General features: G+C 45.4%; 1 long non-coding RNA gene across 1 annotated transcript in view; it reads left to right on the top strand.

Annotated features, from left to right (window-relative positions):
- The first annotated feature begins 1402 nt into the window (after positions 1–1402).
- Positions 1403–26771, top strand: part of LOC121833832 — a 66274-nt gene continuing 40905 nt past the window's right edge. Inside the window, exon 1 of the long non-coding RNA XR_006076875.1 lies at positions 1403–1575. This is a non-coding gene — a long non-coding RNA (uncharacterized LOC121833832). The remainder of the gene's footprint in view (positions 1576–26771) is intronic.

The raw sequence follows: 26771 nt of genomic DNA, 5'->3' as shown, positions 1-26771 counted from the left end.
CCCATGTGGAGATTTTAGTATTGATCCAAGGGGCTTTCTTTGTTCATTCATTTTGACAGATTTTTCACAACTTAATTTCCAAGTAAAGTTGTAAGTTGATAACAGATTATTCCATCTATTTAGCTGGTACTATACATTATGGAAATAAATGTTAAGAATTTTGAAGCCATAAACACTTGGCTTTCCTTTACAATGAGTTCACTGCAATGGTTCAATATTATCAGCACCCAAGAATGTATATTTCACCTTCGAATCTTTGTCAATTTAGAAGTATATTTTCCCCTTGGTACATCCTCATATTGCAGGGAACCACCGAAGTTCCTTGCACAAAAGACGAGGCATCCTCACCACGAGGAACTTCGACTTCACCAGCTATATTTGCATGTATGTGTGACACCACAGAAGCATACAAACACCTTCACAAAAGGGTACATGTTGCAGAACTGGACATACAAAACCTGTCCAATAATACCTGTCCCCTAAAACATTTACACTGTTTTTCACCGGAAAAATAGACTATGCATTGCCAAACGCTCAGTCTCCGCTCAAATGTAGCGCTAGCAGTCCGGACCAGATGCCTGTGTTTCAGCACCAGTTTATTCGGAAGTTCCAATCGATTTTCGTTAAGTTCCAGTATGAAAAGGGGGCCCGTTCCTGTAAGCCTATGCCATTCATCTTCATGTATTCGAGGGCAGCCATTTCCCTGTATAAAAATTTCCGAGAGTCACTTATAACGTTTGAATCAAATAACGACAATCTCTGAAACTTTCTAATGTAGTCCAGTCTGCTTGTACTACATTTGGGTGCAAACGGAGCGTTCGACAATGCATAGTTATTTTTGCGGTAAGAAAAGCACATCAGTTTTGGGGTGAGTGTGCAGTCAGATGAAAAAATAGAACATGCGCTGACATCGTTTCCAACAGAACATATGTTGTTTTTGAACATGATGGCACTTTCCGTAGCTATAGCAGCAAAGAGCACTTGTACCATTATAGTGGTCTACGGGACACATGCATGCTAACCTTGTTGCCACAACATGTCCCGTGCCAAGGGATAGTGGTACACGTTCTATAATTCAGTGATATGGAACATGCTGTAACAACAAGCTTAGCAGCGATAGGTCCTGTACTTAAACGGTAACAGTGTAGGGGGTAAAACGACTGAAGTTTTTGCTGCATTTTCCTCCTAAAAGGTATCGCTCTGCAGTAGAGCAAGCAGGCTTCGGGACTAGGCTAAGCTCGTCAGCGCGGGCGTACGCCCGAAGAGCGTGGGCCCGCAAGCACAGCGTCTGCGGCCCGGGCCCCGAGAGCGTCCGAGGGCGCTGGGACTCGAGGGGAGCAAAACTACACGAAGCGTCGCCAGGAGACGCCATGAGCGCAGGCCGCGCGCGACCGCCCCGTGGCCCATTTACGCAGTCGAATTTCGGTCCTGTGTGCGGCTGGCTTGCGCGTGCTTCGATCAAACGCCCGGAACGCTCTCGTCGCGCTCGAAAACACCATGTCCGAGTCGAGCAACACAGCCCCGAGTCCGACAGTGACCGGCCCCGAAACCGCGGCGGCTCCCCCGGAGACCCAGGTGGGTGACGCTCTCTCGGGCAGGGTCGGGGCGGCTGCCATGGATTGGCCGCATCCACTGCAGCCGCCCGCTGGACCGCGTGCTGGTGCATCGTTTGCGCTCATTGCTGTCGCCATGAGTGCGGGCGACCCAAACACGCCCACTCGCCGAACCCAGTGCACAGTACGGGGCTGAGCGCACCGCCCTGTTTTCTCGGCGATAAGGACCGGGACACGTGCCTGCCGATCGATATCCTCTCGGGCCGCGCTCCTCCCAGGCCCAGTCCATTGGTTTTCTGCACGGGGCGTCTTTGGTGCGGAGTTGAGCACGCACTCACGCGTCGGGAACCCCGGCGCCCGGCTTCGTGCTGGGCCTCTCGGGCACCGAGGTGCTGAGTGAACGACCGTTGGTAACCTCGAGCAACACGTTCACCCGCGCCACGGTGCGCAGTTGGAGACGTCGCTGAACGCCGTTCGCCGGGGACGTTGCCGAGCTCGGGTCGCAATAAAAGGGGTTCTGACCCGGGCTGGACACGTAACGTTTGGTTTCATGGCGCGCTCTGGTCACCCCCGGAGCGCCCGACCATTTTTGAGGAGTGGTGCGCGTTCGAGACGCAGCTGCCAGTTGGGTATACCGCGGCCTGGCGCAGCAACCAATCGATCGGCTGCCAGCTGACAGCAAACACCGGTCTCCTTTCGGTGGGGTAGGCGTGCCCTGCCCTCCACCTTGTTCGGATCGGGAAATCCCGAGTATTTCGAGGGTGCGCGAGATGTCACTGAGCCTTCCTCGGCGAGCTCATGGCGCCGCTGGGGAGTGGTGCGAGTCCGTTCTCCGGCTGCGTAATGAGCCTCGGAGTGGACGGTTCCGCCATGAACGCGCCAGTTTGCTTGGAGCAAGAGTCCGCGAACTCCGCACACAAACAGGAGGGAGGCCGTCTGCGCTGCCGGTTGCGCATGTATTTTTATCGGTGGGACGCGTCCTTGGCGCCCTGGCACCCTTGGACTGTTTATTTCCGTGCTCTCGTCGCGACGACGAGGCGTTCTCGTGCTCCAACCGCCGCGCTTTCCACGGACTCGGGGCGGTCGACGATGTGTTTTGACACTCGTCCCTGTGATGCGAGCTCCACTTGATGCCCGCCAGCGGAAGCGGTTCGGGCTGTTGACGCCGCAGGCATTCCTTGACGTGCATTTGCTTCGGCGTTTCCCGAGGGAGCCCGTGGAAGGAGCAAGCAGGCCGCGCAGTTGTGAGAAAGAAAGCTGTCACCTAGAAGAGCATCGAAGAGAACAGATACATGCTCAAACACATCTCAGTATAGCAAAGATATATGTCAGGTTGAGGGACCTGAGAAAAAAAAAAAAAAAAAACGCTCAGCCGAAGCTGGGGGGTGGCCGCGGTATTACATTTTTTGTAGAAATGAATGTAACGAGAACTCATAAAAAAAAAAAAAGACCTTCCGCGGGTAAAGAAAAAAAAAAGAAGAAATAAACCCGCAACCCTAGATAGAGACAAACACAAAGCTTTGTGTTGAATCCGGAATAAACGCCTCCGAACTATCTCAAGTAACAAAGGCATCTAGGAATACGAACGTAGGCCATATGGCCCAGATTCATATTCCTTCTTTTTCTTTTTTTCCCCCTGTTTATACACCGCTCTTTATCTGCAATTCAGAGGACAAATGAGATGGTTTTCCAAATTTGCGGTTCGAGAGCCCGTATGCACTGTAAGCTACAAATGGGCGGCGCTCATGTGGCTTGAAGCGTTCTTGGGGACAGCGGTGTGCTCCCAATGTGTCAAGGTGCTATGCACTAACCTTCACATATCATATTAAAAACAAAAACAAAACAAAATATAACACGGGAAAAAAAATACCTTAGGGTAGCGAAATGATGCCTTAAAGGGGCAGTGTCCCCCCCGTCTCGGATTTACAACAATGCTCCGCATTTTTTTTTTTTTTTTTTGTAAATGATTGGAGAGGAAACTTTTGTCATGAAATAAACTAAGACCACCTCCCTCAAAGAAATAGTGCAATATTTGAGTGACGAGGCTCATTTTGAATTAGGCGCGATTCGTAAACATGCTTCTATTTCTAGTCGAACAGTAAATAGAAGCTTATTTTTTAACCGGTCAAGTAAGTATCAAAAACTTAAATTGCGCTCTTTTTTTTACTTTTTTTCTCGGGGTAAGTTTGTTTTCTGAAAAACGCTTTAACATCTAATTGCTTAAGCATACATTATTTTTGAACTCCACTTTAAAAAAGACGATAAATTAAATTCGCTTCTTCGAGTACATCGACCTATTGACGTTTGCATATTAACATAACGGTACACAGAGTTCTGAGTGCGCAATATACTATATAATTTAAATCCATTTTGAAGGCAATGTTATACCCCGCCGTCGCAACGCCAGACGTCTAACTAGCACACGAGTTATGGGACAACTGTTGTTGCCGTCTTCGTAGGCAAGAACATCACGTAATAAAACATTTGTTTTCTGGCACTGCTTCTTTATATGAATAATACGGGCGTGTTCATATTTAATGTTGCGCTTGTAAGCTCGGTGAAATGAAATGAATTTAGTAGTTTCGTAAGTTTGAAATGTCCCAAGAAAATAGTTGACTATTTCGCGGAGTCTCCTGTTCTTGTCCCGACAGTAGCGCGGCTAATTCGCGTCTCTTTGGAACGGGGCCCGCTTTGCGCCAAGTGAGTGAGTGATGAGCACAGGATTAACCGCACCTCAAGGCTAGATGGGAACTCAGCCGCAGCCTCCCGTCACATCGAGTTAGTTTTTATTGCATGCGCAACCGAAATGCTGCGTATTGTGTATGGCCCTAGAAAAAATAAAAAAAAAGATGTAACAGCCTGGGAAAAACACCCTCAGCAAGGGCACATTTGCATGTGTCTCACGCGTTAGCATAAAATAATGATAACCAAAGTCTTTTAGCGAAAGGTACCTTTAGCAAAGGTTATTTTTTCTCACACGGCCGATAAACGGAGGATATTTACTCAGTCTTGTAAACATTCCTCTAAAACGGTAACTAAAGCTCGTTCCTCGTTCCTTCCCAATCTTGGAATGAGCTCCCGTTACAAGTTCCTTTGATTCGAAAGGAACGCGTTCCATTGCATTTCTAACATTGAAACCTGTCGTTATATTTGCGTATTCTAATTAAAATATAGGGCACACTAAGAAAGGCCCGTGCCTCTACTTTCCCTCACAACATTCGGAGAGCCAATCACCGCAACCGGCGGAGACAGTTCAGTGAATGGCGATGCCGAAACATAAGTTTAGACCAAAAAAGCAGTCTGAGTTGTGACATAAAGCAATGTATAACGTCACTCTTGCATTGCTTAATGTCACAACTCGGATTGCGTTTTTTGTTCTAAACATATGTTTCGGCGTCGTCATTCGCTGAGCTGCCTCCGCAAGTTGCGGTGATAGACTCTCCGAGTGTTTTGCGAGAAAGTAGACGCACGGGCTTTTTTTTAGAGTGCATAAGTGCAGCAGTTATGGCACCTTCCACTTCGGTGTTCAAATGGCGCAAAGTTAGAATAGACATCACAGGTAGCTGTGACATATGCAGGAATTCCCTTTTTGGAGGGGGGCACTGGCACCATGCGTACGCATGCTGTATAAGGTCAACTACAGGGAGGGAGGAAGGGAGGGAGGGAAGGGATCACTTAAGCCAGGTCTACAGTAGGATCCCACCCGTCCCTAGCGAGTCTGGCGCTACAGTTCCAAGCCGTTAGTTACGGGGACCGGGGAACAACAGGACACCCGACATTTCAACCCAGAAAACAGTAATGCGGCGTTGTGGTTCTCGGGTTATTCCACAGTCCACTACTGTCTGCTGAAAGCCGACCGCCGTCCTAGTCTGTCGTCGGGAAGCAAATCAAGCATGGCTCACAAACAGGTGTTCCTCCTTCCCTCCTGTAGTAGATTTGTGTGCAAAAAAAAAAAGAAGAAAAAGTAGAGAAGAAGAAAAAGGCTTATTTTTACGAACGGGCTGGAAAATAACAGCTTCAATTGTTTTGATGTTTTTTTGCTTGTTTTTTATGACGTTCGGTGAAACTGTCGTTACTAAAACCATAAATGTTTACTAAACTTCGATAAAAAATACACACACACACACAAAAAGGAACGCCGTTTCTCCTGCCGTTTCCTCGAAATCGTAACAATCTCCCGTTCCAGTTCCATGGACGCTGCAGATGTAATAGCAGCGTTTCTCCGTTCCTTTTAAGAGGAACTAGTTCCAGGAACGCCGTTCCTTGGGGCGTCGTTCCGTATAACACTGTGTTTATTTCGCTGGGATTAACTGAGCAACCGAATAAGAACGCATGGAATGCTTTCACATAGATGCAGTTAAACTGTCAATATATACGCGACTTGTGTCGTGGAAGGAGCTCTTGTTTTAAATGTTTAAGTGCTCGGTAAGAGAACGGGGCCGACTTGCTAAAAACAGCGCCTCAGCTGAGGCTGGTGGAAAAAAAGCACTGCCAAAGGCAACGCTCGAGCTGAGTCCAATCGCGTCGCAAGACGCTCGCGCGCTCCAGCCTTTGCAGTGCCTTCTTTCACCCAGTCTTAGCTGAGACGCTATTCTAGCAAGCCGGCCTAAGTTTCTTTTGCAGTGTCTTGCCACATTCAGTGCCTCTGCAGCTTGACGGGTGCTGTTCACGAGCTCTGGGCGTGATTGCGTGTTGTACCCTCTAAAAACGTCCAACGACGAGCGGAGATTGTCCATCTTGATCTGTTGCCATATTTTGATATCTCAACGTTTCGCGGTCCTCGTGTTATCGTCTCATAAGCCGAGACAGTCCTTTTCCAACGCCGGAGTTCTTTTTTTTTTCTTTTCTTAATCTTGGTGTGTCGGTCAACTGTCACGTGTCCGTTTTGCTTGTGTCGCTACTACTTTCATCGCTAGCGATAGTACATACACAGATACGCGGGGCCCAAGTCGAAACCGTCATGTCACAAAACTCAAAAGCAACGGCAGATACCGAAGAGGAAGTACCTTCTCATGTGGATAAACGAGCCGCGCGTAATATTGAGTCTGCCCATTCAGATCAAGAAAGCAGCGTGAAAGGCATCCTTCACATATTCCTACACCTCACGATGAAAGTCATAAAATAAATGGTCAGAATACCCGAAAATCAGTTCTAAATCATCCGTCAAATCTCTTTTGGCCATGGAACCACTTCTCAACGGCATTCAGTGACTCGTCTACCTCAGGTATAAGCCACCTCCTTTTTATTACAATGGAATGCACGTCACCTAATGTCAAAACGCAGTGATTTCAAGGATTTTATCAGTCGCTACAAATTCTTGGTTTTAGCTATCCGTGAAGGCCCCGTATCGGAACAATATCGCCTGCTTGATGACACGCTAAACCTCTCAAACGCTCAACTCCGCTCCTCAAGAGTAATGTTAGGTATAAGACCCGATCTTTCTTCAATACTAGTTTAGAGCGACATTGATAGTTCTGGAGAATTCGTTGCTTGTAAGGTGCGCATTCGTGGCCTGGTAAGTTATTATTGTCTGTGTATATACCACCAAGGAGCACACTAGAGTTGCAACGCTTAGAAGGCCTCATTGCTTCTTTGGATTTCACCTTACATACTGTAACTTCAATGCGCATAGTCCAACCTGGGGCAGCTCTCATACTTCAAAGACAGGATCAATGTTAGACTCTATACTCACTTCAAACAACCTTGGCGTTCTAAACAACGGATCTCCGACATTCCTCACAGGAGACGTATACACGAGTTGCTTAGACTTGACCATTCGCTCTGCAGGCTTGTTAGCTCAGGCCAATTGGTATACTGACTGCGACACCAGGGGAAGCGATGATCTACCTATTTAAATAAGTCACACCAGATTACATCCCTTTGTGAAACATAGATATTCAGTTTTAACTGACTGGTCCAAGTTTCGTGCCCTGAACGCTGCTACAGCGATAAATTCGAAGACACTAGATGATTTAGTTTCTGGGATAAAAATTAATCCAAATAATTTATCACAAACATTGAAAATCCCCCAAGGACATGTAGGTGTAAATCCTGAATACCAGAAATTGCGTGCCATGTTACCGAAAGTCACTGCCATATGTTATCGAACAGCTTCAGCGACTAGAAGTAGGTGACCGCATAGTGAACTGGATGAGTGATTTCCTCTATAATCGATCGGTGCACGCACGGACGCACAATTTATGTATATCTGAACACTACGTTTTACAAGGAGTTTCTTAAGGGAGCGTATTAAGTCCCACATTATTTAACCTTGTCTTGACAGAACTCCCTGGTCTATTACCAGTTAATGTATCAATTTCCATATATGCCGATGACATATCTATTTGGTCATCAGATGCTAACCCTAGTGCAATTCAGACTCGTCTCCAGACTTCACTTTTAATAATTGAACAATTTCTCATTGAACGAGGTATGTCGATCTCTACTGAGAAATCTGCGGTCCTTCCATTTACACGGCGAAGACTCAATAGCTTTGAACTGACGCTTGGCGGGAAGCCTTTGCCATTGGTGAAGGTTCATCGTTTCATTGGAGTGGACATTGATCGAAACCTCTCTGGGACAGCTCATGTAAAATATTTAGAAGGAAAGATGGCGCCATGCGTCAATATCTTCCGTTGCTGCTCTGGAACCAGATGGGGTGGCTCTTCGAAAGCACTTTTAACTCTCCATGGAGCTCTTGTTACACAGTCCCTTTCATATTCTCTTCCAGCATTATGTGGGCCGTCCCTGACTCTTGAAACGCGGCTTAAACATCTGATAGCCCGCAGTCTACGAATCTGCTCAAGAGTACGAAGAGCCACAGCGAGTTTCTTGCAGGTTGCAGAAGCGCTCGCTCTCGCAATACCGATTTTACGTGAACGGGAAACTCTCCGCCATTTCAATCGCCTGCTTACACGACATCATGATCACCCACTTGTTGCAACTATCCGTCGTAGGGCGTTTTCCAGTGTGCATAAGGTAATAATGGCAAATACAGATATAATTCCCCCAAACTTCGCACTCCCATATGAATCTCTAGCTGCGCTTTGGACATTCTACTGTGCCAATATTTCTACATCAGTACCTGGAATTGAGAAAAAATCGACTTTACACCAAACCACAATGAGGCAAATGACACTTTCAATTCATTCTGAAGCCCCAGATGACGTTACTGCAGTCTACATGGATGGGTCAACAAACGATTTACCATCGACAGTAGCCTTTAGAATTCCATGTTTAAAAATAGAAAAAAAAAGCGTTTTACTTTCACACAGGACAAGCTTAACGTTAGTTGTGTTAGTTGAGCTTGAAGGTAAACGTCCGACAGAGGGCTGCCGTACGTTTACCTTCAAGCTCAACTAACACAGAACTTTTTGCTATTTTGCAAGCGGTTCTCTACTTTACTCAGAAAACAGGTATTACCAGTTGAACTTTCACACAGATTCAATGAGTGCTCAGAACACGATAAAATGTATATCATCAACAAGTTCATCTATTGCCATTAATATTTGTTACCAGCTTTCGAGAGCTATTGAAACTGGAGATAAAATTAATTTTCAATCAATCCCTGGACACTGTGACATTCAAGGAAACGAAGCGGCCGATCTGGCAGCCGAAAATGCTCACAATCTAAATATCAAGACTGTAATTACCTTTACGAAAGGGGACTCATTAGACCTTGTGAGAAGGACATCAAGGCAAAGATCCCAGGCTGCTTGTTTTAGAAACGCTCCTCAGAACTCCCATCTCAAATGAATTGACCCTAACACGAAATTTTGGATGTCGAGGCACATTTTAGGAGCTTCTGAAACACTGATACACAGACTTCGGTTGGGTGTTCCTTTTGAATTACATTTTGTACATCGAATACAAGTTACCCCCCTTTGTGCACCAGATGGGACGAGATGGAAGGCGCAGAACACATACTTATCAACTTGCGAAGGTATACAGATGAACGAGACCATCTTCGAGAACAAATGACCACCATCGATAACCACCCATCGTCCCTCTCAACACTCATTGGTCCATGGAACACACTAATGGCCCAACAAACTGTGATCGGGTATCTTGTAGATTACCTGGTGGACACAAAATTATGTGAGAACTATTGACAAGAACAAATATCATGTATAGTACGCTCCTGACATGCCGTCGTTGTGCTGCGGCCTATTTTTGGAGGGGACAGGACATCGTTTTGGAGACTGTCGGTCTGTCGACCAGGTAGCGTGAACACCCCCTCATGCTGAGGACGGATGCTTAGCCAGGGGACGGTGCCCCACACCAGGGATGGGTCGACGTGTTGTGACGTCGGGTTTCGGGCACTGTACATATGAAAATGGTTATTTTATTGTATATATATATACATATTCTTTTTATTTTATTGTCAAATTTATACGCTACTCATAACCCTTACAAAAAATTGTTACGGTTTTCTGTTGAAAAGCTGTTGAAAAAGGTCAATAAAGGATATCGAATGTCAACAGCTTTTCTCTTTACTTTCTTTTGAATATTGGCCCACTTTTCTAATGAAAGTCAACAGACTTCCCGTGTTACTTTTCTGTTTAAAAGCTTCTGAAAAAAGTCATCAGAGGATGTAAAATGTCAACAGCTTTTCATCTGACTTTCTTTAGCTTTTCTGTGGACTTTCTTCTGAGTATTGGCCCACTTCGTAAAAAGAAAGTCAGCAGACTTTCTGTCGCCTCCAAGATGCTTTCTCTGCAGCTTTTCAACTGAAAAGCTCCAGAAGATTAAAAAGAAAAAAAAAATTCTTTACAGCTTAGCTACTCATTCAACAATGTTTTGGAAGCTTACTATGGCTTCCCACTCCTCCAAATTAGCTGCAGCAAAATAAAGTAAAAAAAACGCGAATTTTGGTTTTGTTGTATTTTGTTAGTAAATGGTGTCCCCTGTGGTATTTGAGGTCACTACTACGTACATCCCATAACAACACATTAGAAACGAACACAAACACGAAGCACTGAATACCTGAATTATTTGTCTTTATTTGCACTGAACACCTGAATCACAGTCCCATAACTCCCATTGACTGCCCCAGTGCCTTATATAACCTATATATTGACGGAAATCATTTGGCCGGTGACCCCCTCAGCACTTATTAAGGTTACAAATATTTGAACTTCTCATGGGGAGTCTGTCAAAGGGAAAACAGTCTTTCGAAGTTCGTGGACGATATCTCTTACTGAAAAGCATTGGTACTACTAATAATAATTCGGCGCAGTCACCAAAACAACATCCACAAAAACGGCTCCTATAAGAAATATTATCGCTCCTCTGCATAGCACTACTCAGGACGAAGCGAGTCGAGGCAGTTTCTCCACTTTCAAATAGTTATTTTGTTTTTCTTTGCTAGTTGACTATTCAATAGGGTCATTAAAGTCACTATTGCCACTTACACAATCAGAACGGCAGGGCATGCCTTTCGAACGCCTGGCCTCCAGCTCGGGCCCCATGCCTTCCGTCGTGCTTTGACTGCACGAGCGCGCTCGAGGTCCATGAACGCCGAAGCGTTGTCAAGGGTAGTAGGCTCGCGCTGGAGGCGGGACAACTGAAGCTGCTTCCCGTTCTCACCTTGTCAGAGACTTTTGAAAAACTTAGCGACTTTTGACATCTAGTCCAGGTGTACAATGCTCAAAGAGAAATCAACAGAAAGTCTGTAGCTTTTCTATTGATACTGGCTACAGAGAGTCAACAGAAAATTTCCAACACGAAGTAAACAGAACGTCTGCAGTCATTCTGATGACACTGTCAACAGAAAGTCAGCAGAAAAAAAAAACCAACATGAAGTTAATAGAAAGTCAACAGCTTTTCTTTTGACTCAGGCTGAAGAAAATCATCAGAAATGTCTCAACAGAAAGTCAACAAAAAAGATCAACATAAAGTTAAGAGAAAGTCAACAGCTTTTCTTTTGACTCAGGCTGAAGAAAATCATCAGAAAATTTTCAACACAAAGTCAACAAACTTTCTGTTGACCATGTCAACAGAAAGTCGAAGTCAAAAGGAAGTAATCAGAGTTCAGTCAACGGTCTGACTGAACTTAAGTTCAGTCAACGGTCGGGGGTAGTCGGCGCTGGTCCTGCAGCTGCTAAAATCGCCACTTTGAACGTTTTGATTTTAATAGATATTTATTCTCTTATTTAAGCAAAATAAAGTTAATATTCACTCAACGCCGAAGTGTTTTCTTACGCAGTTTAGGAATGAGTTTAAAGAACGAGAGTTGGCTATTTCAACAGGTAGGTTATTCCAGTGTCTGAAAGTGTGAGGAAATAATGAATACTAGAATAGGTTACTACGTATACCAGTATCCGCCACTAAACCGGCATTTGGAAAATTCTTACTAATAATAATAATAATAAAAAACAAAACAAAAAAAAAACGGCTGTTTGATATACGGTGTTTCGGCCGGCAGCAGTCATCGTCTTCGCAGCTTGCTGTGAAGACGACGACTTGCTGTACTTGAAGTGGAGGTGCCGCGCTCGGCATTTTGCTGCACCGGAAGTGGAGGTTTTCCTCCAATTCCGGACTGTTTTGAGTTTTTTTGTTTGTTTTTTTTGCCGAGGGGAAAGCTTTTTGTTTGCGTTTATGGACAGAGGCTTGGAGCGTGCTCGTCGCGTGGGTCCGGAAATTCACTCACAGGCTCTGCTGGCTATCGATCCCTAATCTCCCGAGAACAAGAAAGGGGACGAGACGACAGCGAGGAGGCGCGAGGAAGGTCATGCTGTTTGGTTGATGTCCCCACCAAAGGCGCGTTCACACTGGAAGCGGATCCGCAACCGCAAAGTGGATCCGCGCTCTTTCAACCGCGAAGCGGCTTAGATTGAACGGTTGGGGCGCGCTTTTACCAACCGCTTCGGGACCGATTTGACGCAACCGCTTTCGCGAACCGCGAAGTGACAACCAATCGCAACGCGACGCTGACGTGACGTCAGTGGCTTTCGAAACAAGTTGGCATCTGTCGCTAGTGAGGCGTCCAAGGTGCTTAAGTCCTAGCGTTGCAGCAAACAAATCGACGAAGAAACGTGATGTTCATGTCCGTCACTTGAATCCGCCGCGAAAAGAATTGACTCGTAATCTTAACAGGCTATCGCTCCGGTGATTTGGTTCGGGTAAACTAGTTTGTTTATTATTTTGACCTGGTGCCAAAGCCCGTCGCTGCGCTGCCTTGTTAGTCTGCCTGGTAGGACACCGGAACCCGCCACCGATCGACCGATATGGCACCTTTTGTACCCACTAAAGCAGTCGCGTGAACTACTGAAAGCTTTCGACACCGTGCATGACCACCGACACTACCGCGTAGCTGGCGGGGTACCAGCACTAGCTCGACCTGTAACGTTTACTACTATTAAAAGGAATAAAGGGAACCTGCTCAAGAAATAAAGGGTACGTACCAGACGATGCATAGGTAATCCATACAGCGTGCACAGAGAGAGTAACTAAATATCAGTACATCATATTAGAGCGCAGCGGTTAGGCGCCCGTTTCCGGCTTGAGCGGCGTCGGCGTCGCCTTCGGCATAACCGCGCGTTGCATTATGGGTAAATTTCCCCGCTAAATTTGGCGGAAAAATTTCCCCGCTAGATTTAGCGGCAAAATTTCCCCGCTAAATGTAGCGGAAAAATTTTCTAGCGGAGAAATTTCTCTGGGGGTCACGTTGGGGGGGGGGGGGGTCACGTGACCCCCCCCCCCCCTCAATACCCTTCCCTACTCCTCTTCAAGAGCTGTGCTCTAATTCGGCGTTACAGGGAGTTGTAAATGGCTTCCACTTTTTTTTAACCGGACGACGCGGAAACCTCTTCCACCAACGGGGGCGACCCGCGGTACCGAAAGCGCGCGATATATGACGTCTTTGGTCCTGGGCTTACTACTGGTCAGAGCTGCTAAAAGCTTCTTTTTAGTCGAAATACAAAATATAGGTGGCGCGAACCGTTTTAATTATTTATAAAAGTAGATTTTGTTCACGATTTTAGATCAGAAAGGAAACAAAAGCAGTTTACAAATTACGGAAACAAGAAATGACCCGTGGACATACCCGCCACCAAGCGGTGGAAAAGGCGGCGCATACTAGAAAGGAGTAGTGGGATCAGGCGCCGGCACGGAAAGGTTCCGGATGTACGCGGCGGCGCTGCGGTCGTATGGACAGGAGGATCCGACCGACTTTGAGCGTTCCGAAGGCCTTCGGCGAGAAGCTTTGTCTTGCGGTTTGGCCGTTTCGCGGTATGGTAGCGCGAAGTGGCTCCCGTTCTGAACTGATCTTACCCCGTGTTTGCTGTAGTTTGTGGCCAATGAAGCGTCATGCCGAATTAGTGTTTAATCGCGCAGCAAATGCAATGCGAGCCGCCCTGGCTGCCCGCTGCATACAGCCTATCCAAAACATGCTTTAGTGGCGCCCTCTCGCGCCGTCGACATGGAGTGCAGCAGCCGTGAGCGCTCGCTCAGCTCACTACCCCACCTCTAGTTCACGGCCACTCAAGCAACCGGGGACGTCATGAGGGAGGTTATTTTTTGCTTGTTTTTGTAATTTTAATTTGCCTATAACTTTTAATATAATGCGAAATCAGAGAAAAGAAAAGTTTCATTAAGTTACTACGTTCAGTGCGCTCAGGTTCGGTGCAAATTAAAAACCGGTAAAAAAGTCCTTGCAGGGCCCGTTTAATAGTAGCGGGCAAACGCTGGCGGCACGCTTAACCGTGTTGGTCGAGTGACCGATGAGTCGCCCTACTCGCTCCAATTTAAAAGTTCCTAATATAAACATCAAACACGCACGTAAAAAAAATTATATAGGTACAATTAAATTAAAAAAAAAAACAAGTAGCATAGCCTATTTTTTATGTACTTCATTTGGAGATAAGTACACCCCTATCAAATTATATTAATTAAATCTTTCAGTTTTCTGTTGTCAAACAAAGGTTGGCAAAAAAAGGCTTATATAAGCAGTGTATTAAGCTCAAAACATTAGGGCATTACAATTAAAACCAAACTGTATATATGTAAAGTGGCTATAATGGAGACAAAGTGTTCAGGTGGCAATTGTTTGAATTCTTTTAGCTTCCAAACCTGATATACAATTATATAACGAAAATATTTTCCTTTACAAATAATGAAACCTTTTAAAACAACATTCTAGGTAGTTCGAAACATTGTGGAAATGGAAATCTCGAAAAGGAGCCTTTTTCCAGCACTGGACTATATCAACCTATAATAATTATGGTAATAATTATAGCAACCTTGCGTCCTTCTTCTTGGCACCTTTGAATATGAAATAAACCAATAAACTTTCATGAAAACAGGGAACATTTAACAAAAAACAATGTTTTGAATGCATTAAAAACATATTAAATAATTAAAACAAACAACTCCAGGCATTTCACCATTTAAAAAAAATACATCTGAAAATAATATAACACATAAAGGGATATGATTTACACCAAGCAAGATACTGGTCCATAGAACCGACACACCAAAATATAGTGGTAGCTGATGCACAAAAATGTACCGATTCTCTGATGGAGAGGGGACGATGTCGGTGGTTCGACGATCAGGCTGCTACTTGGCGGCAGGCGACACATAGGAAGGGACGGTAGAGTGGCCGGGCTATGGGGTGCCCTGACGAGAGGCGAGAGACGAGGAATGAATCGTAGAGCTGAACATCAAAACTGAAGAACAAGAACGGCGAAAGAGGCGCGAGTTCGGGCTCCAGCTGGCGCTTATAACAGCACAAATGGCGTCCGTGACGAAACAACAATCTTGTAAAAGCCAACTACTGCACTGCCACTGAACTAGAACCCGCTACAGAATTGGAAAGTTAACGGGCTTCGTACGTACAGCCGGGAGATCACAACAACGACGGGTACAGCTTACGTTGGAAATGATCCAAACGGGAAAACCAACGTCCACAAACCACTACCCGGCATCCATCTTGAAAAATAAGCTCCGCACCAAACTTAAGACCGAAGAAGACAGTGCGCGCGTTAATCTTTGCACTAAAATTACACGCAAATATTGTTTTATTCTTAAAATACACAAACGAAATATTAATGCGTTAAATACATTTTCAGAATCGCTTTTCGTGAAGTGGAGAAATACCTAATTATCGAAAGGGGTAAAACAGAAAATGTCTGTTTTTTTCTTCGACGTACACTTCGCGCTTTCCACTTTTGCCCGCCACCTCCTTTCCTATATCCTTTGCACGTTTTACCTTGCTCCAGCCTGGCTCCCCCTCGCAGCTTAGGAGAGGGGAGCGCTAAGAGGATCATCTTCCCTGCAGAATGCCGAGGTTGTAAAGCAGGTTTTGGTTAAAGACCATTAACAGATATTTTCTGTATGACAACAAAAAATGTCTGTAAAAATGCTTGTAATTTCACGTACATTTTTTACAGTGTACCACCGCTAGGGGATTCGTTTCGGCTTCTGGTTGGTCAAGAGAGCATGTCAAGCCCTCTTTCTGAGCCTGGCTCTGCCCGCGCCTCCCATTCACCAAACTCTGTACGCATGGCTCTATGGACCACACTACCGACAGCGGCACCTCCTAAAGCCCCTGTATTTGGGAAAAGTGGCCCATTCTCTTCCCTCCTCCTCCAAAAAAAAAACCCCTCCTTATCCCACCTCTAACTTCCGGTTTGCGACGGAGGCGCCCTCTGGAAGTTCCCAAGCGTCTCAACGTCTAGGTCAGCTGCACCGGGCGGGATGCCCGATCGTGTGGACTTTCCTCGTCCTATAAGTGCGGCAGTGACCTCATTAAGAGCCCGCATTCGCATCCGGCCGTCCTGAAGCCGCTCTAGATATGTTCGGCCAACCCTGAATCCCGAATGTGCTTTGGATAATCGTCCCAATCGTCCTACCGGGGTGGTTCTCATTTGAACCCGTTCGCATTTCTACCTTCTCGTTTTTACCTTCTCATTTCAACCCAGCGCAAAACAACTTTCGCGTTTCTCCCTTTCTCATTTAAACCGTTCTCAAAACAAACTTTCGGGTTTGGACCCTTCTCAAAACGACTTTTCTCATTTTAACCTTTCTCATTTCAAATTTTCTCAAAACATACTTTCTGGTTTTGACCATTGTCAGAAAAACTTTTCTCATTTTAACCTCTCTCATTTCGAACCCAAATTAATCCAACATCATGATCTCGCAATCTTTCTGCGGTATTTATGGCGAATTCGGGTAATTAATTGCCTTCAAGCCCTTGCCTGTGGCACCGGCGACCAAAAACGCGCCAGCGGCGCATCACGTGACCCTCTCCACCCGAATGCAAAGCACAATGAACTGGCGTTTTTATTTGACTGGGTCGCGAGTGAGCTCTGTTAACTTCTTCGATGATTCTATGGTACCATGAGCACGCTGCATACGCCAACAACATAAACTACGACTCTTTGAGATGTGTGTAAACAGAAGCGGCTACACAAAACTTTTCAAAATATTGGCATTACCACAGTCCGTACAGCTGACAGAATATTAAAATATAAAATTAATGAAAGGGCAGATGTATGAATCAGTGTGGTGCTGCCCGCACGCACGTCAAATTTCAATAAACTTCGTTTGGATTTTCGATTAACTGTTGCCACGGAGGCTTGCCAGCGTCGCTTTCCATATTCTGTTTACTGTTAGTAGAGAGTTTTAGTAGATCGTTCCCATGATTCCGATAACGGTACCCGATACTCCGCCACCGCCTCCCTTGCACATGCATAGTATCGTTATCGGGGCTATCGGGGGTATCGGAACGATCTACTAAAACTCTCTAGTACCTTTTTAAGAATCCTCAGTCTTCTCATTGCACCCACCCTTTTTGAAATTTAATGCGTCTTCAAGTTTCAAACTGCATCACTATGCATACTTTTTTTTCAGCGGTGTAATAACTTGTTATTACAGAGTTGTAAAATAAAGTGATGTATGATGCAGCCCGTGTCTCAGAGCAAACATACCTTGCTCAGGCTGGATAAATTCTTCCAAAAATGTTGACTTTCTTTGAAACATAAATTATATTTCTCTTCGTTGTTTTTGCTATCTTGTCTCAGGGCACAAAAGGGTGCCTGTCTCGATGGCTTCGTTTGCCACTCGAACCCGCTATTTGCCGCCTCAGCGAGCATTGTTTCGTTTGGTTCCCTATCCCGATTCGGATGTGACGATACGGATACAGGCTGGCAGACAAGCTGCCCGACCTCTTGGAGCTCGGGAAAACTTCTGCTGGTAAATTGCCGGTACACGCCTGAGAAGCGCAACCCGAAAAGCTTGCACCCGCCAGCCTTTGACCACGCAAACGCCCTTGCCGAAGATATGGGAAAACTTTTTTTCCAGGGAAAATGAACACCCGAATTGGCCATTACAAGCAATAACACACGACTAGCACAATGATCCATCCGCTCCACACGACTACATCTTACGACATACAGCGACAGAAGAGAAATGAAGTACCGAATCTGCGCTAGCACTTTTGAAACCACGTCACCATGTGACCACGTAGCTACGTCAACAGACTCGGGGTGGCACGCAGGCATAAGGAAAATTGTTACATGTGCTATGCAAGGGATGGTGCCGCTTCGCTTCATCTTCAACCTTCATCCTTAACTGTTTTTCCTTTCTCTATACCTCACTACGGTGTTCAAATGACAACGGGTTCAAATGAGAAAGGGTCGAAACGCGAAAGGTTAAAACGCGAAGGGCGTTTTGCGAATGGGTTCAGACGAGAAGGGTTCAAATGAGACGGGTATAAATAATAAAGGGTCGAAACGCGAAAGGTTAAAACGAGAAGGGCGTTTTGCGAATGGGTTCAAACGAGAAGGGTTCAAATAAGAATGGGTTGTTTCGAAATACACCCCCCCTACCGAGTTGCATTATCGGTCAGTGTCTCCCGAGTGTCCGTCCACCCCTCGGCTTCGCAGGAATTGGGAGTCGTTTTTAATCATCATATCAAACCGCCAAACTGCAATTATCGGCTTCGCAGGAATTGCGAGTCGTTTTTAATCATGATATCAAACCGCCAAACTGCAATTATATTTTCCACGATTTCAATTGATTGACTACTTATTTTTATTATGTTTCCTTGGCGAGCTTTCGGAAGGGTTTGGCCTACGGTGCTAAAAACATTAGGCGGCGAAAGCGAGATATTTTTTTCTTTCTAATCGGGGAAGCGTTGATGTGGTTGACGCTAAGCTAGCATTTTTAAGCTGACTGCAGTACTATTGATGATAAAAATTGCTACGTCTTTCGTGCGTGTGTATTGCATGCATGCTCTAAAAATTTGCGACACCGCGGGCCTTTCGGTACGGGCAACGGGGCTTCGCGGTGCCGCTACTCTTCCGAGCGTAATAAATATATACTCTTTTCGTTATTTTATCTGAACCCGTTTGTAGAAATGAAAAATTTCATACTCCATAGTTTTATCAATTTTTATCTTTTCCGCTATTCGTTCATAAAAAAAAATCTCGGTTTAATTACGATTCACGTTGCTTTTAGACTCCTCGGCCAGCGTCCTGGGGCTAGAAACCTGATGCACACTTTGGAACCAGCGCTCGGTTTCAGCACCTAATCGAGTGCTTACAAATTTTGCTTTTACCCAATTTTAATGAAGACCTGGAAATTCATTATTCAACGTGTCAATATTCATATGTATACATATTACTACTTGTAGGCGTGTATAAGGGATTTCAGTAAAAGAGAATGAGATAAAAAAAAATTCAAATGTCATTCTGAGAACATTGCAAAACAAGCGAATGCAAGATAAAAATCTTCGTGAAAATACACAAGCACAGATGACGTTAAAGGGAACAAGATCAAAGTCACAATTTTATTTATTTCACAAAACTGCCAGCCAAGTAAAAGGCCTCGCCAAGATTATGCACTACAAGTAGAACACATGCTGAGTACATAACAAAATAGATCACAGAATGAAAAAAGGAGATAAATGACACGGAGACACATCATACACCATCAAAATGCCTTCTTAACAATTCAGAAATGTGCAAGTAGCAATTTACTGATAGGTACAGTCACTTTTACATATCATAAAATACTTCTAAAGCCCTTACATTTTCTAATGCTGTGAGTGAATGGTACACCTGAACGCTGAATGAATTGTACAAACTGCAAGGGTTTAAACATCGAGCTCCTTGATGTGACGGGTCTGCGGGTATCCGACTTCAGATGTATACTCAAGATAAGGATGCACGAGTGTGTTATATGCTGCAAGTTTCACTCACCTTGTATGCTAAGAATTAATCAGCTTGTGCATTATGTCTGACACGAACTTGAAGTCCTGGAGATGCCAATGAAGTGTGCGTTTTACAGGCAAAAGCTACCCCAATTCCCCAGTACCACATTGAAACCATGGGAACCACAAGAAAGATGCATCTTGACCACTTTCTCGAGGGTGCTTTTATTTCCTGCAGTCCCCTTCATAGTGGACTTTTCGAGACACTTAAGTTGACCTGAGAAAGCTCTTAAGTTCAAATTAAAATTGTTCATGTTGCAACTGATACTCCTGTCGTTGCGACAATATCTGTTCATTTTTTTCTGCATTCAATACAGTTGTCTTTGTAGCTCTTTGTTATTCATCAGTACACCAGAAAGATTGGCATTCTGATGATACAGCCTGATGCCAAGTGTAAACAGTGTGCCTGAAAAAAAAAAGTATTATTATTTAGTCTTGTTAAGTGGCTAACAGCGGGACAATAACCTCGGATGTAACAGTGTGTAATTGTCTGAACTCTGCCAGGAAATAAACAGCAGTCGAAAGTGAAAACTGATCAGCTGTCGCTGTGGCGATCTGTCCAGGACAAGTTGGGAAAGCAAGGGCCTGTAAGGCGCAGCCCAGACCTTGCTCGGGCAGCCATGGGACGGCACACACTTCTAGAAAGAATAAATGAACATAGACGACAGTCGTTGTAGTTGTAGGTGTGCCTCGGTCGACCTGGAAACAGTATCATTGTGCTTAACTAACCAGCAGCTGTAGTTGCCGAACCAGGCTGCTCTGGGGAAGCTGGGAAAGTTCGGTTCTGTACAGCACCGCCTGGAACTTGCTGGGGGGCCTCAGGAGGACACACTCGGCTCGAATCGGCAAAGACGGCACTAGTGGTAGGTGAGCCTCAGTTGACCTGTAAAGAGTATCGGACTGCCAAACTCACCAACAGCTGCGGTCACTGCGGCAGATTGCCCCGAGGAAAAATCTCCGCTCGGACCTTGCTGGGGGCCTTTGGGAGGACACATATTCCTAGAATGGACAGAGATAGGATGGCACTAGTGGTAGGTGTGCCTCGGTCGACCACGAAACCCTATCGGACTGCCAAACTGTAGAGCAACTGCGGTTGCTGCAGCAGTCTATCCTGGATATGTTTCAGTACTGTGGGCATTGTCTTGTGGTGTACTATTCAGGTTTTGCTGGGTGTGCCTTGGGGACTTTCGGGAGCCAACTAAAACAAACAAATGGAACTGCATGTGAAGGAGGCATCCAAAATCATCATTTTGTCCATTGAATTTGTATTGTAAAACTGATGCAACGTGTCTTACTGAAGAAGAAAAAAAATGGTTTGTGAGATGTTGTATGTACATATCATTTACATTTACAGTTCCCTTGCAGTGGTGGTTTACTCTCTTGGTTGAAAGTAACGAAAAAAGAAATGTTTGAGAGAGCATCTTTCCTCAATTTCTTGCAATTTTTTTGCATGACTAGTGTTTTGAATTGGTCGATACTGAAGTGGTCCTGTAAGAGATTGAAGAAATCGGATTTTAGTCGAGGGCACATCATGTAACGCCACCTCAAACGCCCGTTTCTGCAGATCCTAGGTTAGCCTGCCAAAGACCTGTACGTGAAGTTTGCGTTGTCAAAGCTGCTGGCGCGAGTGTGTGGTTGATCTCAAATGTTTTATTTGCTTGCGTTTTTATTTCAATAAGACTGCGAGCGAAGGAGACCCTATTGACGCTACGAGAGCGAACGCACTTTGAGCGGGTTAAGCACACACGCTTGTTCAGTCAGAGAAAACATACTCGTGCGTGTCGCACTGGCTGCGCTCGCACTTATACTGAAACGGATCGTATAGATACATTTACATGCTCGGGTCCGCAGCCGCGGCAGCGTTGTAAGCTATGTGTGCGAAACAAAGTATGATACGCGAGCACGTACGCAACACTTGACGAGAGCGCGTACTCCGCACGCACCCGTAATTGGGAGCGACGCCGATGCCACAAACACGAGCAGGAGCAGGCCGTTTTGAACGACTTAAGGACCCTCGTACCCTCCCTGTACCCTCCCCTCCTCCTCCTCAAGAGCTGCGCTCTAATTTCGCATTACAGAGATTTGTAAAGATCTTTACTTCTTTATTACTGCATTATTTTCAGCAGATACTGTTTTTGTTTTTGCTTGGATATGCTACTTATCGATGTCAATTAGTTGGCTTTCCGTGTTCGTTTTGATGCAATCCCCGCAGAACGTCTTAGGCGGCATGCCGTCGATCCCAAAATAGAGGCATGATTCGAAATTACTCCTTACTCAAAACGAGTGTCGCTACGTCAATATTCCACTAATTTTTTGCTTGTTTCGTGGAAGGCTCGTTTTGTAATGTGCGTGTCCTATCCAGACCATGAATCAATACCAACTGGCAAAACTTTCCACTCTTCTGCTCGAGATTTACAGGAAAATATCGGTGATGACTAAAGTTTCCCTGAAATTCTGTATAGCCGGTCGTTTGTAGGACCGAATCTTCTACTCGAGCGGTGTGCGTCGTTGTGCAAACGCGTCGCTGTGCAAACGCAGTCCAACAACACGAAGCATAAATACGGCAGATTTAGGACAACAATCCGGAGTCCATTGTTCAGTTACGACGTAATTTTGTTGAAAACGCCCCGCAGCTTTTTACTCACGGTATGCGTCGGGAATCTTCCACATTTTGAAACGGAACGAAGGAAGATTTACTTTTAAAGACGTTCAGTGCGTCCTCCCGGACCAGCTGAACCGGATCAGCTGACGGCGACGGGACTGAACCCGTTGAACCTCAACCCCACAACAACCAATTTGCGCTCTGTGTTAATGTGGGTTTCTATCTCCATGTACCGCGCACACACCACGAACGTTTCAGCTCTTTGTCGCATCGCCGTGTTGCATTAAACAGAACGAGATCGCCGAAGTCAACGCAGCGCTGTCGTGAACCTTGGCTTGTGGTTGCGCACTCGTGGACCCTGTGACTCCCTTCGCTTAAGCACACACGACGATTACGAATGGTACTTTCTATATTCCGGGAACATCAAAAGGCCAATTCTCCCGGTCACGTCTTCGCTACATGTGCTCGCAAACCGCGGAGCTTCTCGCGTCTTATCGAACCAAAACAATACTGGCGCCATGTTGAACATGCATTGTTGCCAGATTTTCTCCGACCAAACAAAAACAACGAAAGCAAACCGGCTCTAGCTTCCAGCGTACATCGGCGTTGCGCCGTGGCCAGATTTTCTTCGTCAGCTCTAACTTAAAGACGACCTACAGATGCAGCAACAATGGTACGGTATCTTCAACTAGGGATGTCGCGACCCGGTCGAAGTTCGAGTTCCACCAGGTTCGACTTTTTCAAACTTCTTGTGAAAAGTTCGACAAAGGTTCGACTCGGGTTCGACTGCTATGCGCATGCGCGACAGGCTGGCCAGTTGGCTTCGAATTGGATGGTGATGGCTGAGGGATGAATGAAGGGCAGCACTGATTGGTTATTTCAGTTAATACAGCACAAAAATTAAGTTATTAACTTCTTCAGTGATTAGAATTAGTTTTTTAATTGCAATTGTTTATAAAATAAAAAAAAAAAAAACCTTTGCATAAAAAAATTTTCCAAACCTAGACATGCTTGCATCAAGGTCTGGCCACACTGATCACAAAGTCGAACCGGTCGATTCTTGTTAAAAGTTCGAAGGTTCGTGGAACCGGTTCGACCCAGTCGAACCCCGAAAGTTCGACCTAAAAATCCGGTTCGACAAAAGTTCGCGACACCCTTATCTTCGACAAGACGCACCGGAAGTCGAGACGCTGGTACGTTGTTCAACTCCGCAGCCAAATCAATTTAAGAGCAAATCCAAGAGCGAGAGGCGGGGCGTACTAGAGCGGAGTAGCGCAATCTAGAACGCCATATCTCGGCGACAAGCGGCGAACGCCAGGAGGCTCCAGCTCCGGTCAGAAATGCATGGGGAACGTGAGAAGATCGTTGTTTCTTCAATATTGCGGGGATGAACGGGACGAAAATAGTTTTTGACATAATAAGGGAACATTTTAGAATAATTTGCGCTAAGTTGTGTGCCATGTAAGGACGTAATTTTTTTTTAATTGCCTGAGCGGCATCATGCCGCAGGCGGCGCGGCGACGTCACGGTGACGTCACAGCGTTCACTTGACCTGCTCCGGCCAACCCAAAAAGCCCATCTCCGCTGCGTACAAAATTCGTCTGGTTCAAACGCCATTGCCTCGGAAATTACCTTCTTAAACTTTTCGCACGCATCCGATATTATGAAAAATTTGATGAAGTGTTCAGTGCTTTACCAACTTCACGACAAACTAGTTTGTGTGAACTATGCGTTTATTTTTTAATCAGCCGTGTTGCGTCGATCATCATGCGAATTCTCCCATAGGGCGGGCCGCCTCCTGGAACCCCGAGTACCACGCGACTCGCGCCGAGCTGCTCTGTCGGCCATGTTGTCGGCAAGACACGCGGATCAAAGGATTGCGCTACTCTGCTCCGTAGGAGCTATATAGTGCTCTAGGGCGTACTTCTCCGCGCAGGTCGAAAGAGCGGGAGTTCCACACGTGGAGAGGTTCTGACTCCGACTAAATTAAATCCTGCAACGTAAATAATGCAAAAAAAAAAAAAAATATATATATATATATATATTTTTTTTTTCGCGGAAGATTTTTTTTTTTTTTTTGACATGCTTGTCTTAATTAGGCTGTTTAAAAGAACTTTTTTTTCTTTCTTTTCAGTTACCCTTTTAAGTGTCTTTTTGGTAGCGAAAACAAAAATTGTCAACCTTACCTTCTAGTGATTTCTCCAGTAGTCACGTGATGCCTTCAATTTGAACGGAAGAGATTCGTTCAACGTTTTCTTTTCAATATCTTTGACCTTGGATTCCCGATCGTATACGTGGTACTCTTTGCTTTTGCGCTAACCAGCGATTGACGGTTTTCTTCGTTATCAACTACAAGCTAAACAAAAATATAAAAACAAGCTTGGAAGCCCCGACATGTATATTATTCTTATCGTCCAAAACGATGGACTTATGATTACATAACGCCATTCTAAACTAAGGTTTGTAAATGGCCAGAAAGCAAAGCAAAAAAAAAAAAAAAAAGAGAGATAATTCCCCAGCTCTAGCTAGATAAGAAGCTCCCCAGCGATCGGTGCCATCAACTACCAAAGGAGGCTTGTTTTTGGCTGGCTGCTCCGAACGGAAATGTCGTTTCCCGGTCCGAGGAGGCCTCCGGAGACGCCCTGGGCAATGGCGTCTCATGTTTCGATCATCACGACGATGCGCCTCTTCGATTGCCTTCGGCCTGTTATGGCGTCATCATTTCTACGTATTAACGATATATGTACTGAATTCAGACTTCGAACAACCAATATGTTTTTGTGTGTACGTTTTTTTTTCTTCTGTGTGTGTTTTTTAAGCCGCGTTTCCTAGTTCAATGGGTTAGTCGTTATAGAGCTGTAATTTAGCCGCACGACTGGCACAGCGAAATCGTTTATGATCTTGGTGAACACCGTGGCACCAGTGGTCAGTCTTTGTGAACGACGCAAACTTCGCTGAAGCAAATACACACCCACACTGGTATTTATTTGGTGAAGCTTATGGAAACACGCGTAAGTATCGAGGCATAACGATTTGAAAGGCGAACGTAACAAAAGCACTCGCGAAGTAAGTTTCTTCGTCGCGAGCGCGCTACGTATCGACGGTCACGAAGTAGTCAGAAATTGTCGCGAAAAATACGATCACCAGATTGAACAGCAGTTGAATATACGTATTTCGAGCATAGCGCATGTCAGGGTCACACTGAACAAACGATGTCGAGCCGCTGTGCCCCCCAAAATGTAAAGATGTCTTTAAATGTGCGTCTGCACTGAAACTAAAAGTAATAATTCTATATAAGACAAAAAGAAATTCATGAATTCTCGCCAGAGAAACAAAGAAACGTGCGAAAATGTGTCTGACGGTATGGTGACAAAAGCCTTCGCGAGCTGTTCTTGTTAGGTTCTTGTTGGGTTGTCGTCTTCTATGGCGCCTCAAAGCGGGACCGGGGACATGGTTCTCAAAGGATCTCGTCCGCTGACGCCGGTGAATTGTCCAAGACCCGTCGGACAATGCCGGTGGGGTGTCCAACGGGTCCTGTTACTGCCGTAACTGCAGAAAAAAAAAAAAAAAAAAACAGACCCGTCGCTTTTTTTTTTTTTATTTTGAAGCTCTCATTCTAGTAATTATGTGCCTCAATAGGCGCGCAAGAGGACTAACAGGACGTCGAGGAAGGCAATGCACTTTAATACAACGTGTTATTGAGGGGATGTATTGTGAATGCTATGCACTGTATTGGCGCAATAGAATGGAGTTCTTCTCTTTGACGTCGATTGCTTAATTGAGCGACCATAGCCTAAAAAAAAAAAACGCGCTCCACAAGATGTACGATAGGCGTTCATAAGGTTCGTGTTATTACTATTAAGAACAAACTGCGATAACGAGCGTTGTTGGTTAGGTTAGTTCATTTCCGCATATCCAACACACAAGGCGACACATTTCGCCAACTCACTGATGAACGGCGGCGGATATCCTGGTTGTAGAGGTCCTCATTTGGGCTCTGATGAAATGTTCCATCTCGACAATTACTTCATTATAATCTTCGAAACGCTTACCACGAAGTGGGTTCTTCAGGAGAGAGAAAAGGCAGAAGTTTCCGGGTGCCAGGGCGAGTGAATAAATCAGATTTGGGGGTTTTAGCTATTATATGCCAAACCAGCGAAGGAAATCTGGCACGCCTCTGTGAAGGACTAAGGATTCATTTCGACCACCTGGGGTTCCTTTGATGTCCAACTGAAATATCGGGTAGCACTGCGCCTTTTCCGCAAGAAGCCTTTGTCCGACTTCGGGCACCTCGGCCGGGATTCGAACCCGCTATCTGGGGATTCGTAGCCATGCGCTTTGGCTCGGAGCAACGAGGCGGCTAGCGGGGGAATTCGGGGGCAGAGCAGTTTTGTACACG

Source organism: Ixodes scapularis, unplaced genomic scaffold (assembly GCF_016920785.2).
Source record: "Ixodes scapularis isolate PalLabHiFi unplaced genomic scaffold, ASM1692078v2 PGA_scaffold9__187_contigs__length_104089568, whole genome shotgun sequence".
Lineage (NCBI taxonomy): Eukaryota > Metazoa > Arthropoda > Arachnida > Ixodida > Ixodidae > Ixodes > Ixodes scapularis.
The sequence above is the reverse complement of the archived record's forward strand: the minus strand, read 5'-3'. Positions and strand labels throughout refer to the sequence as shown.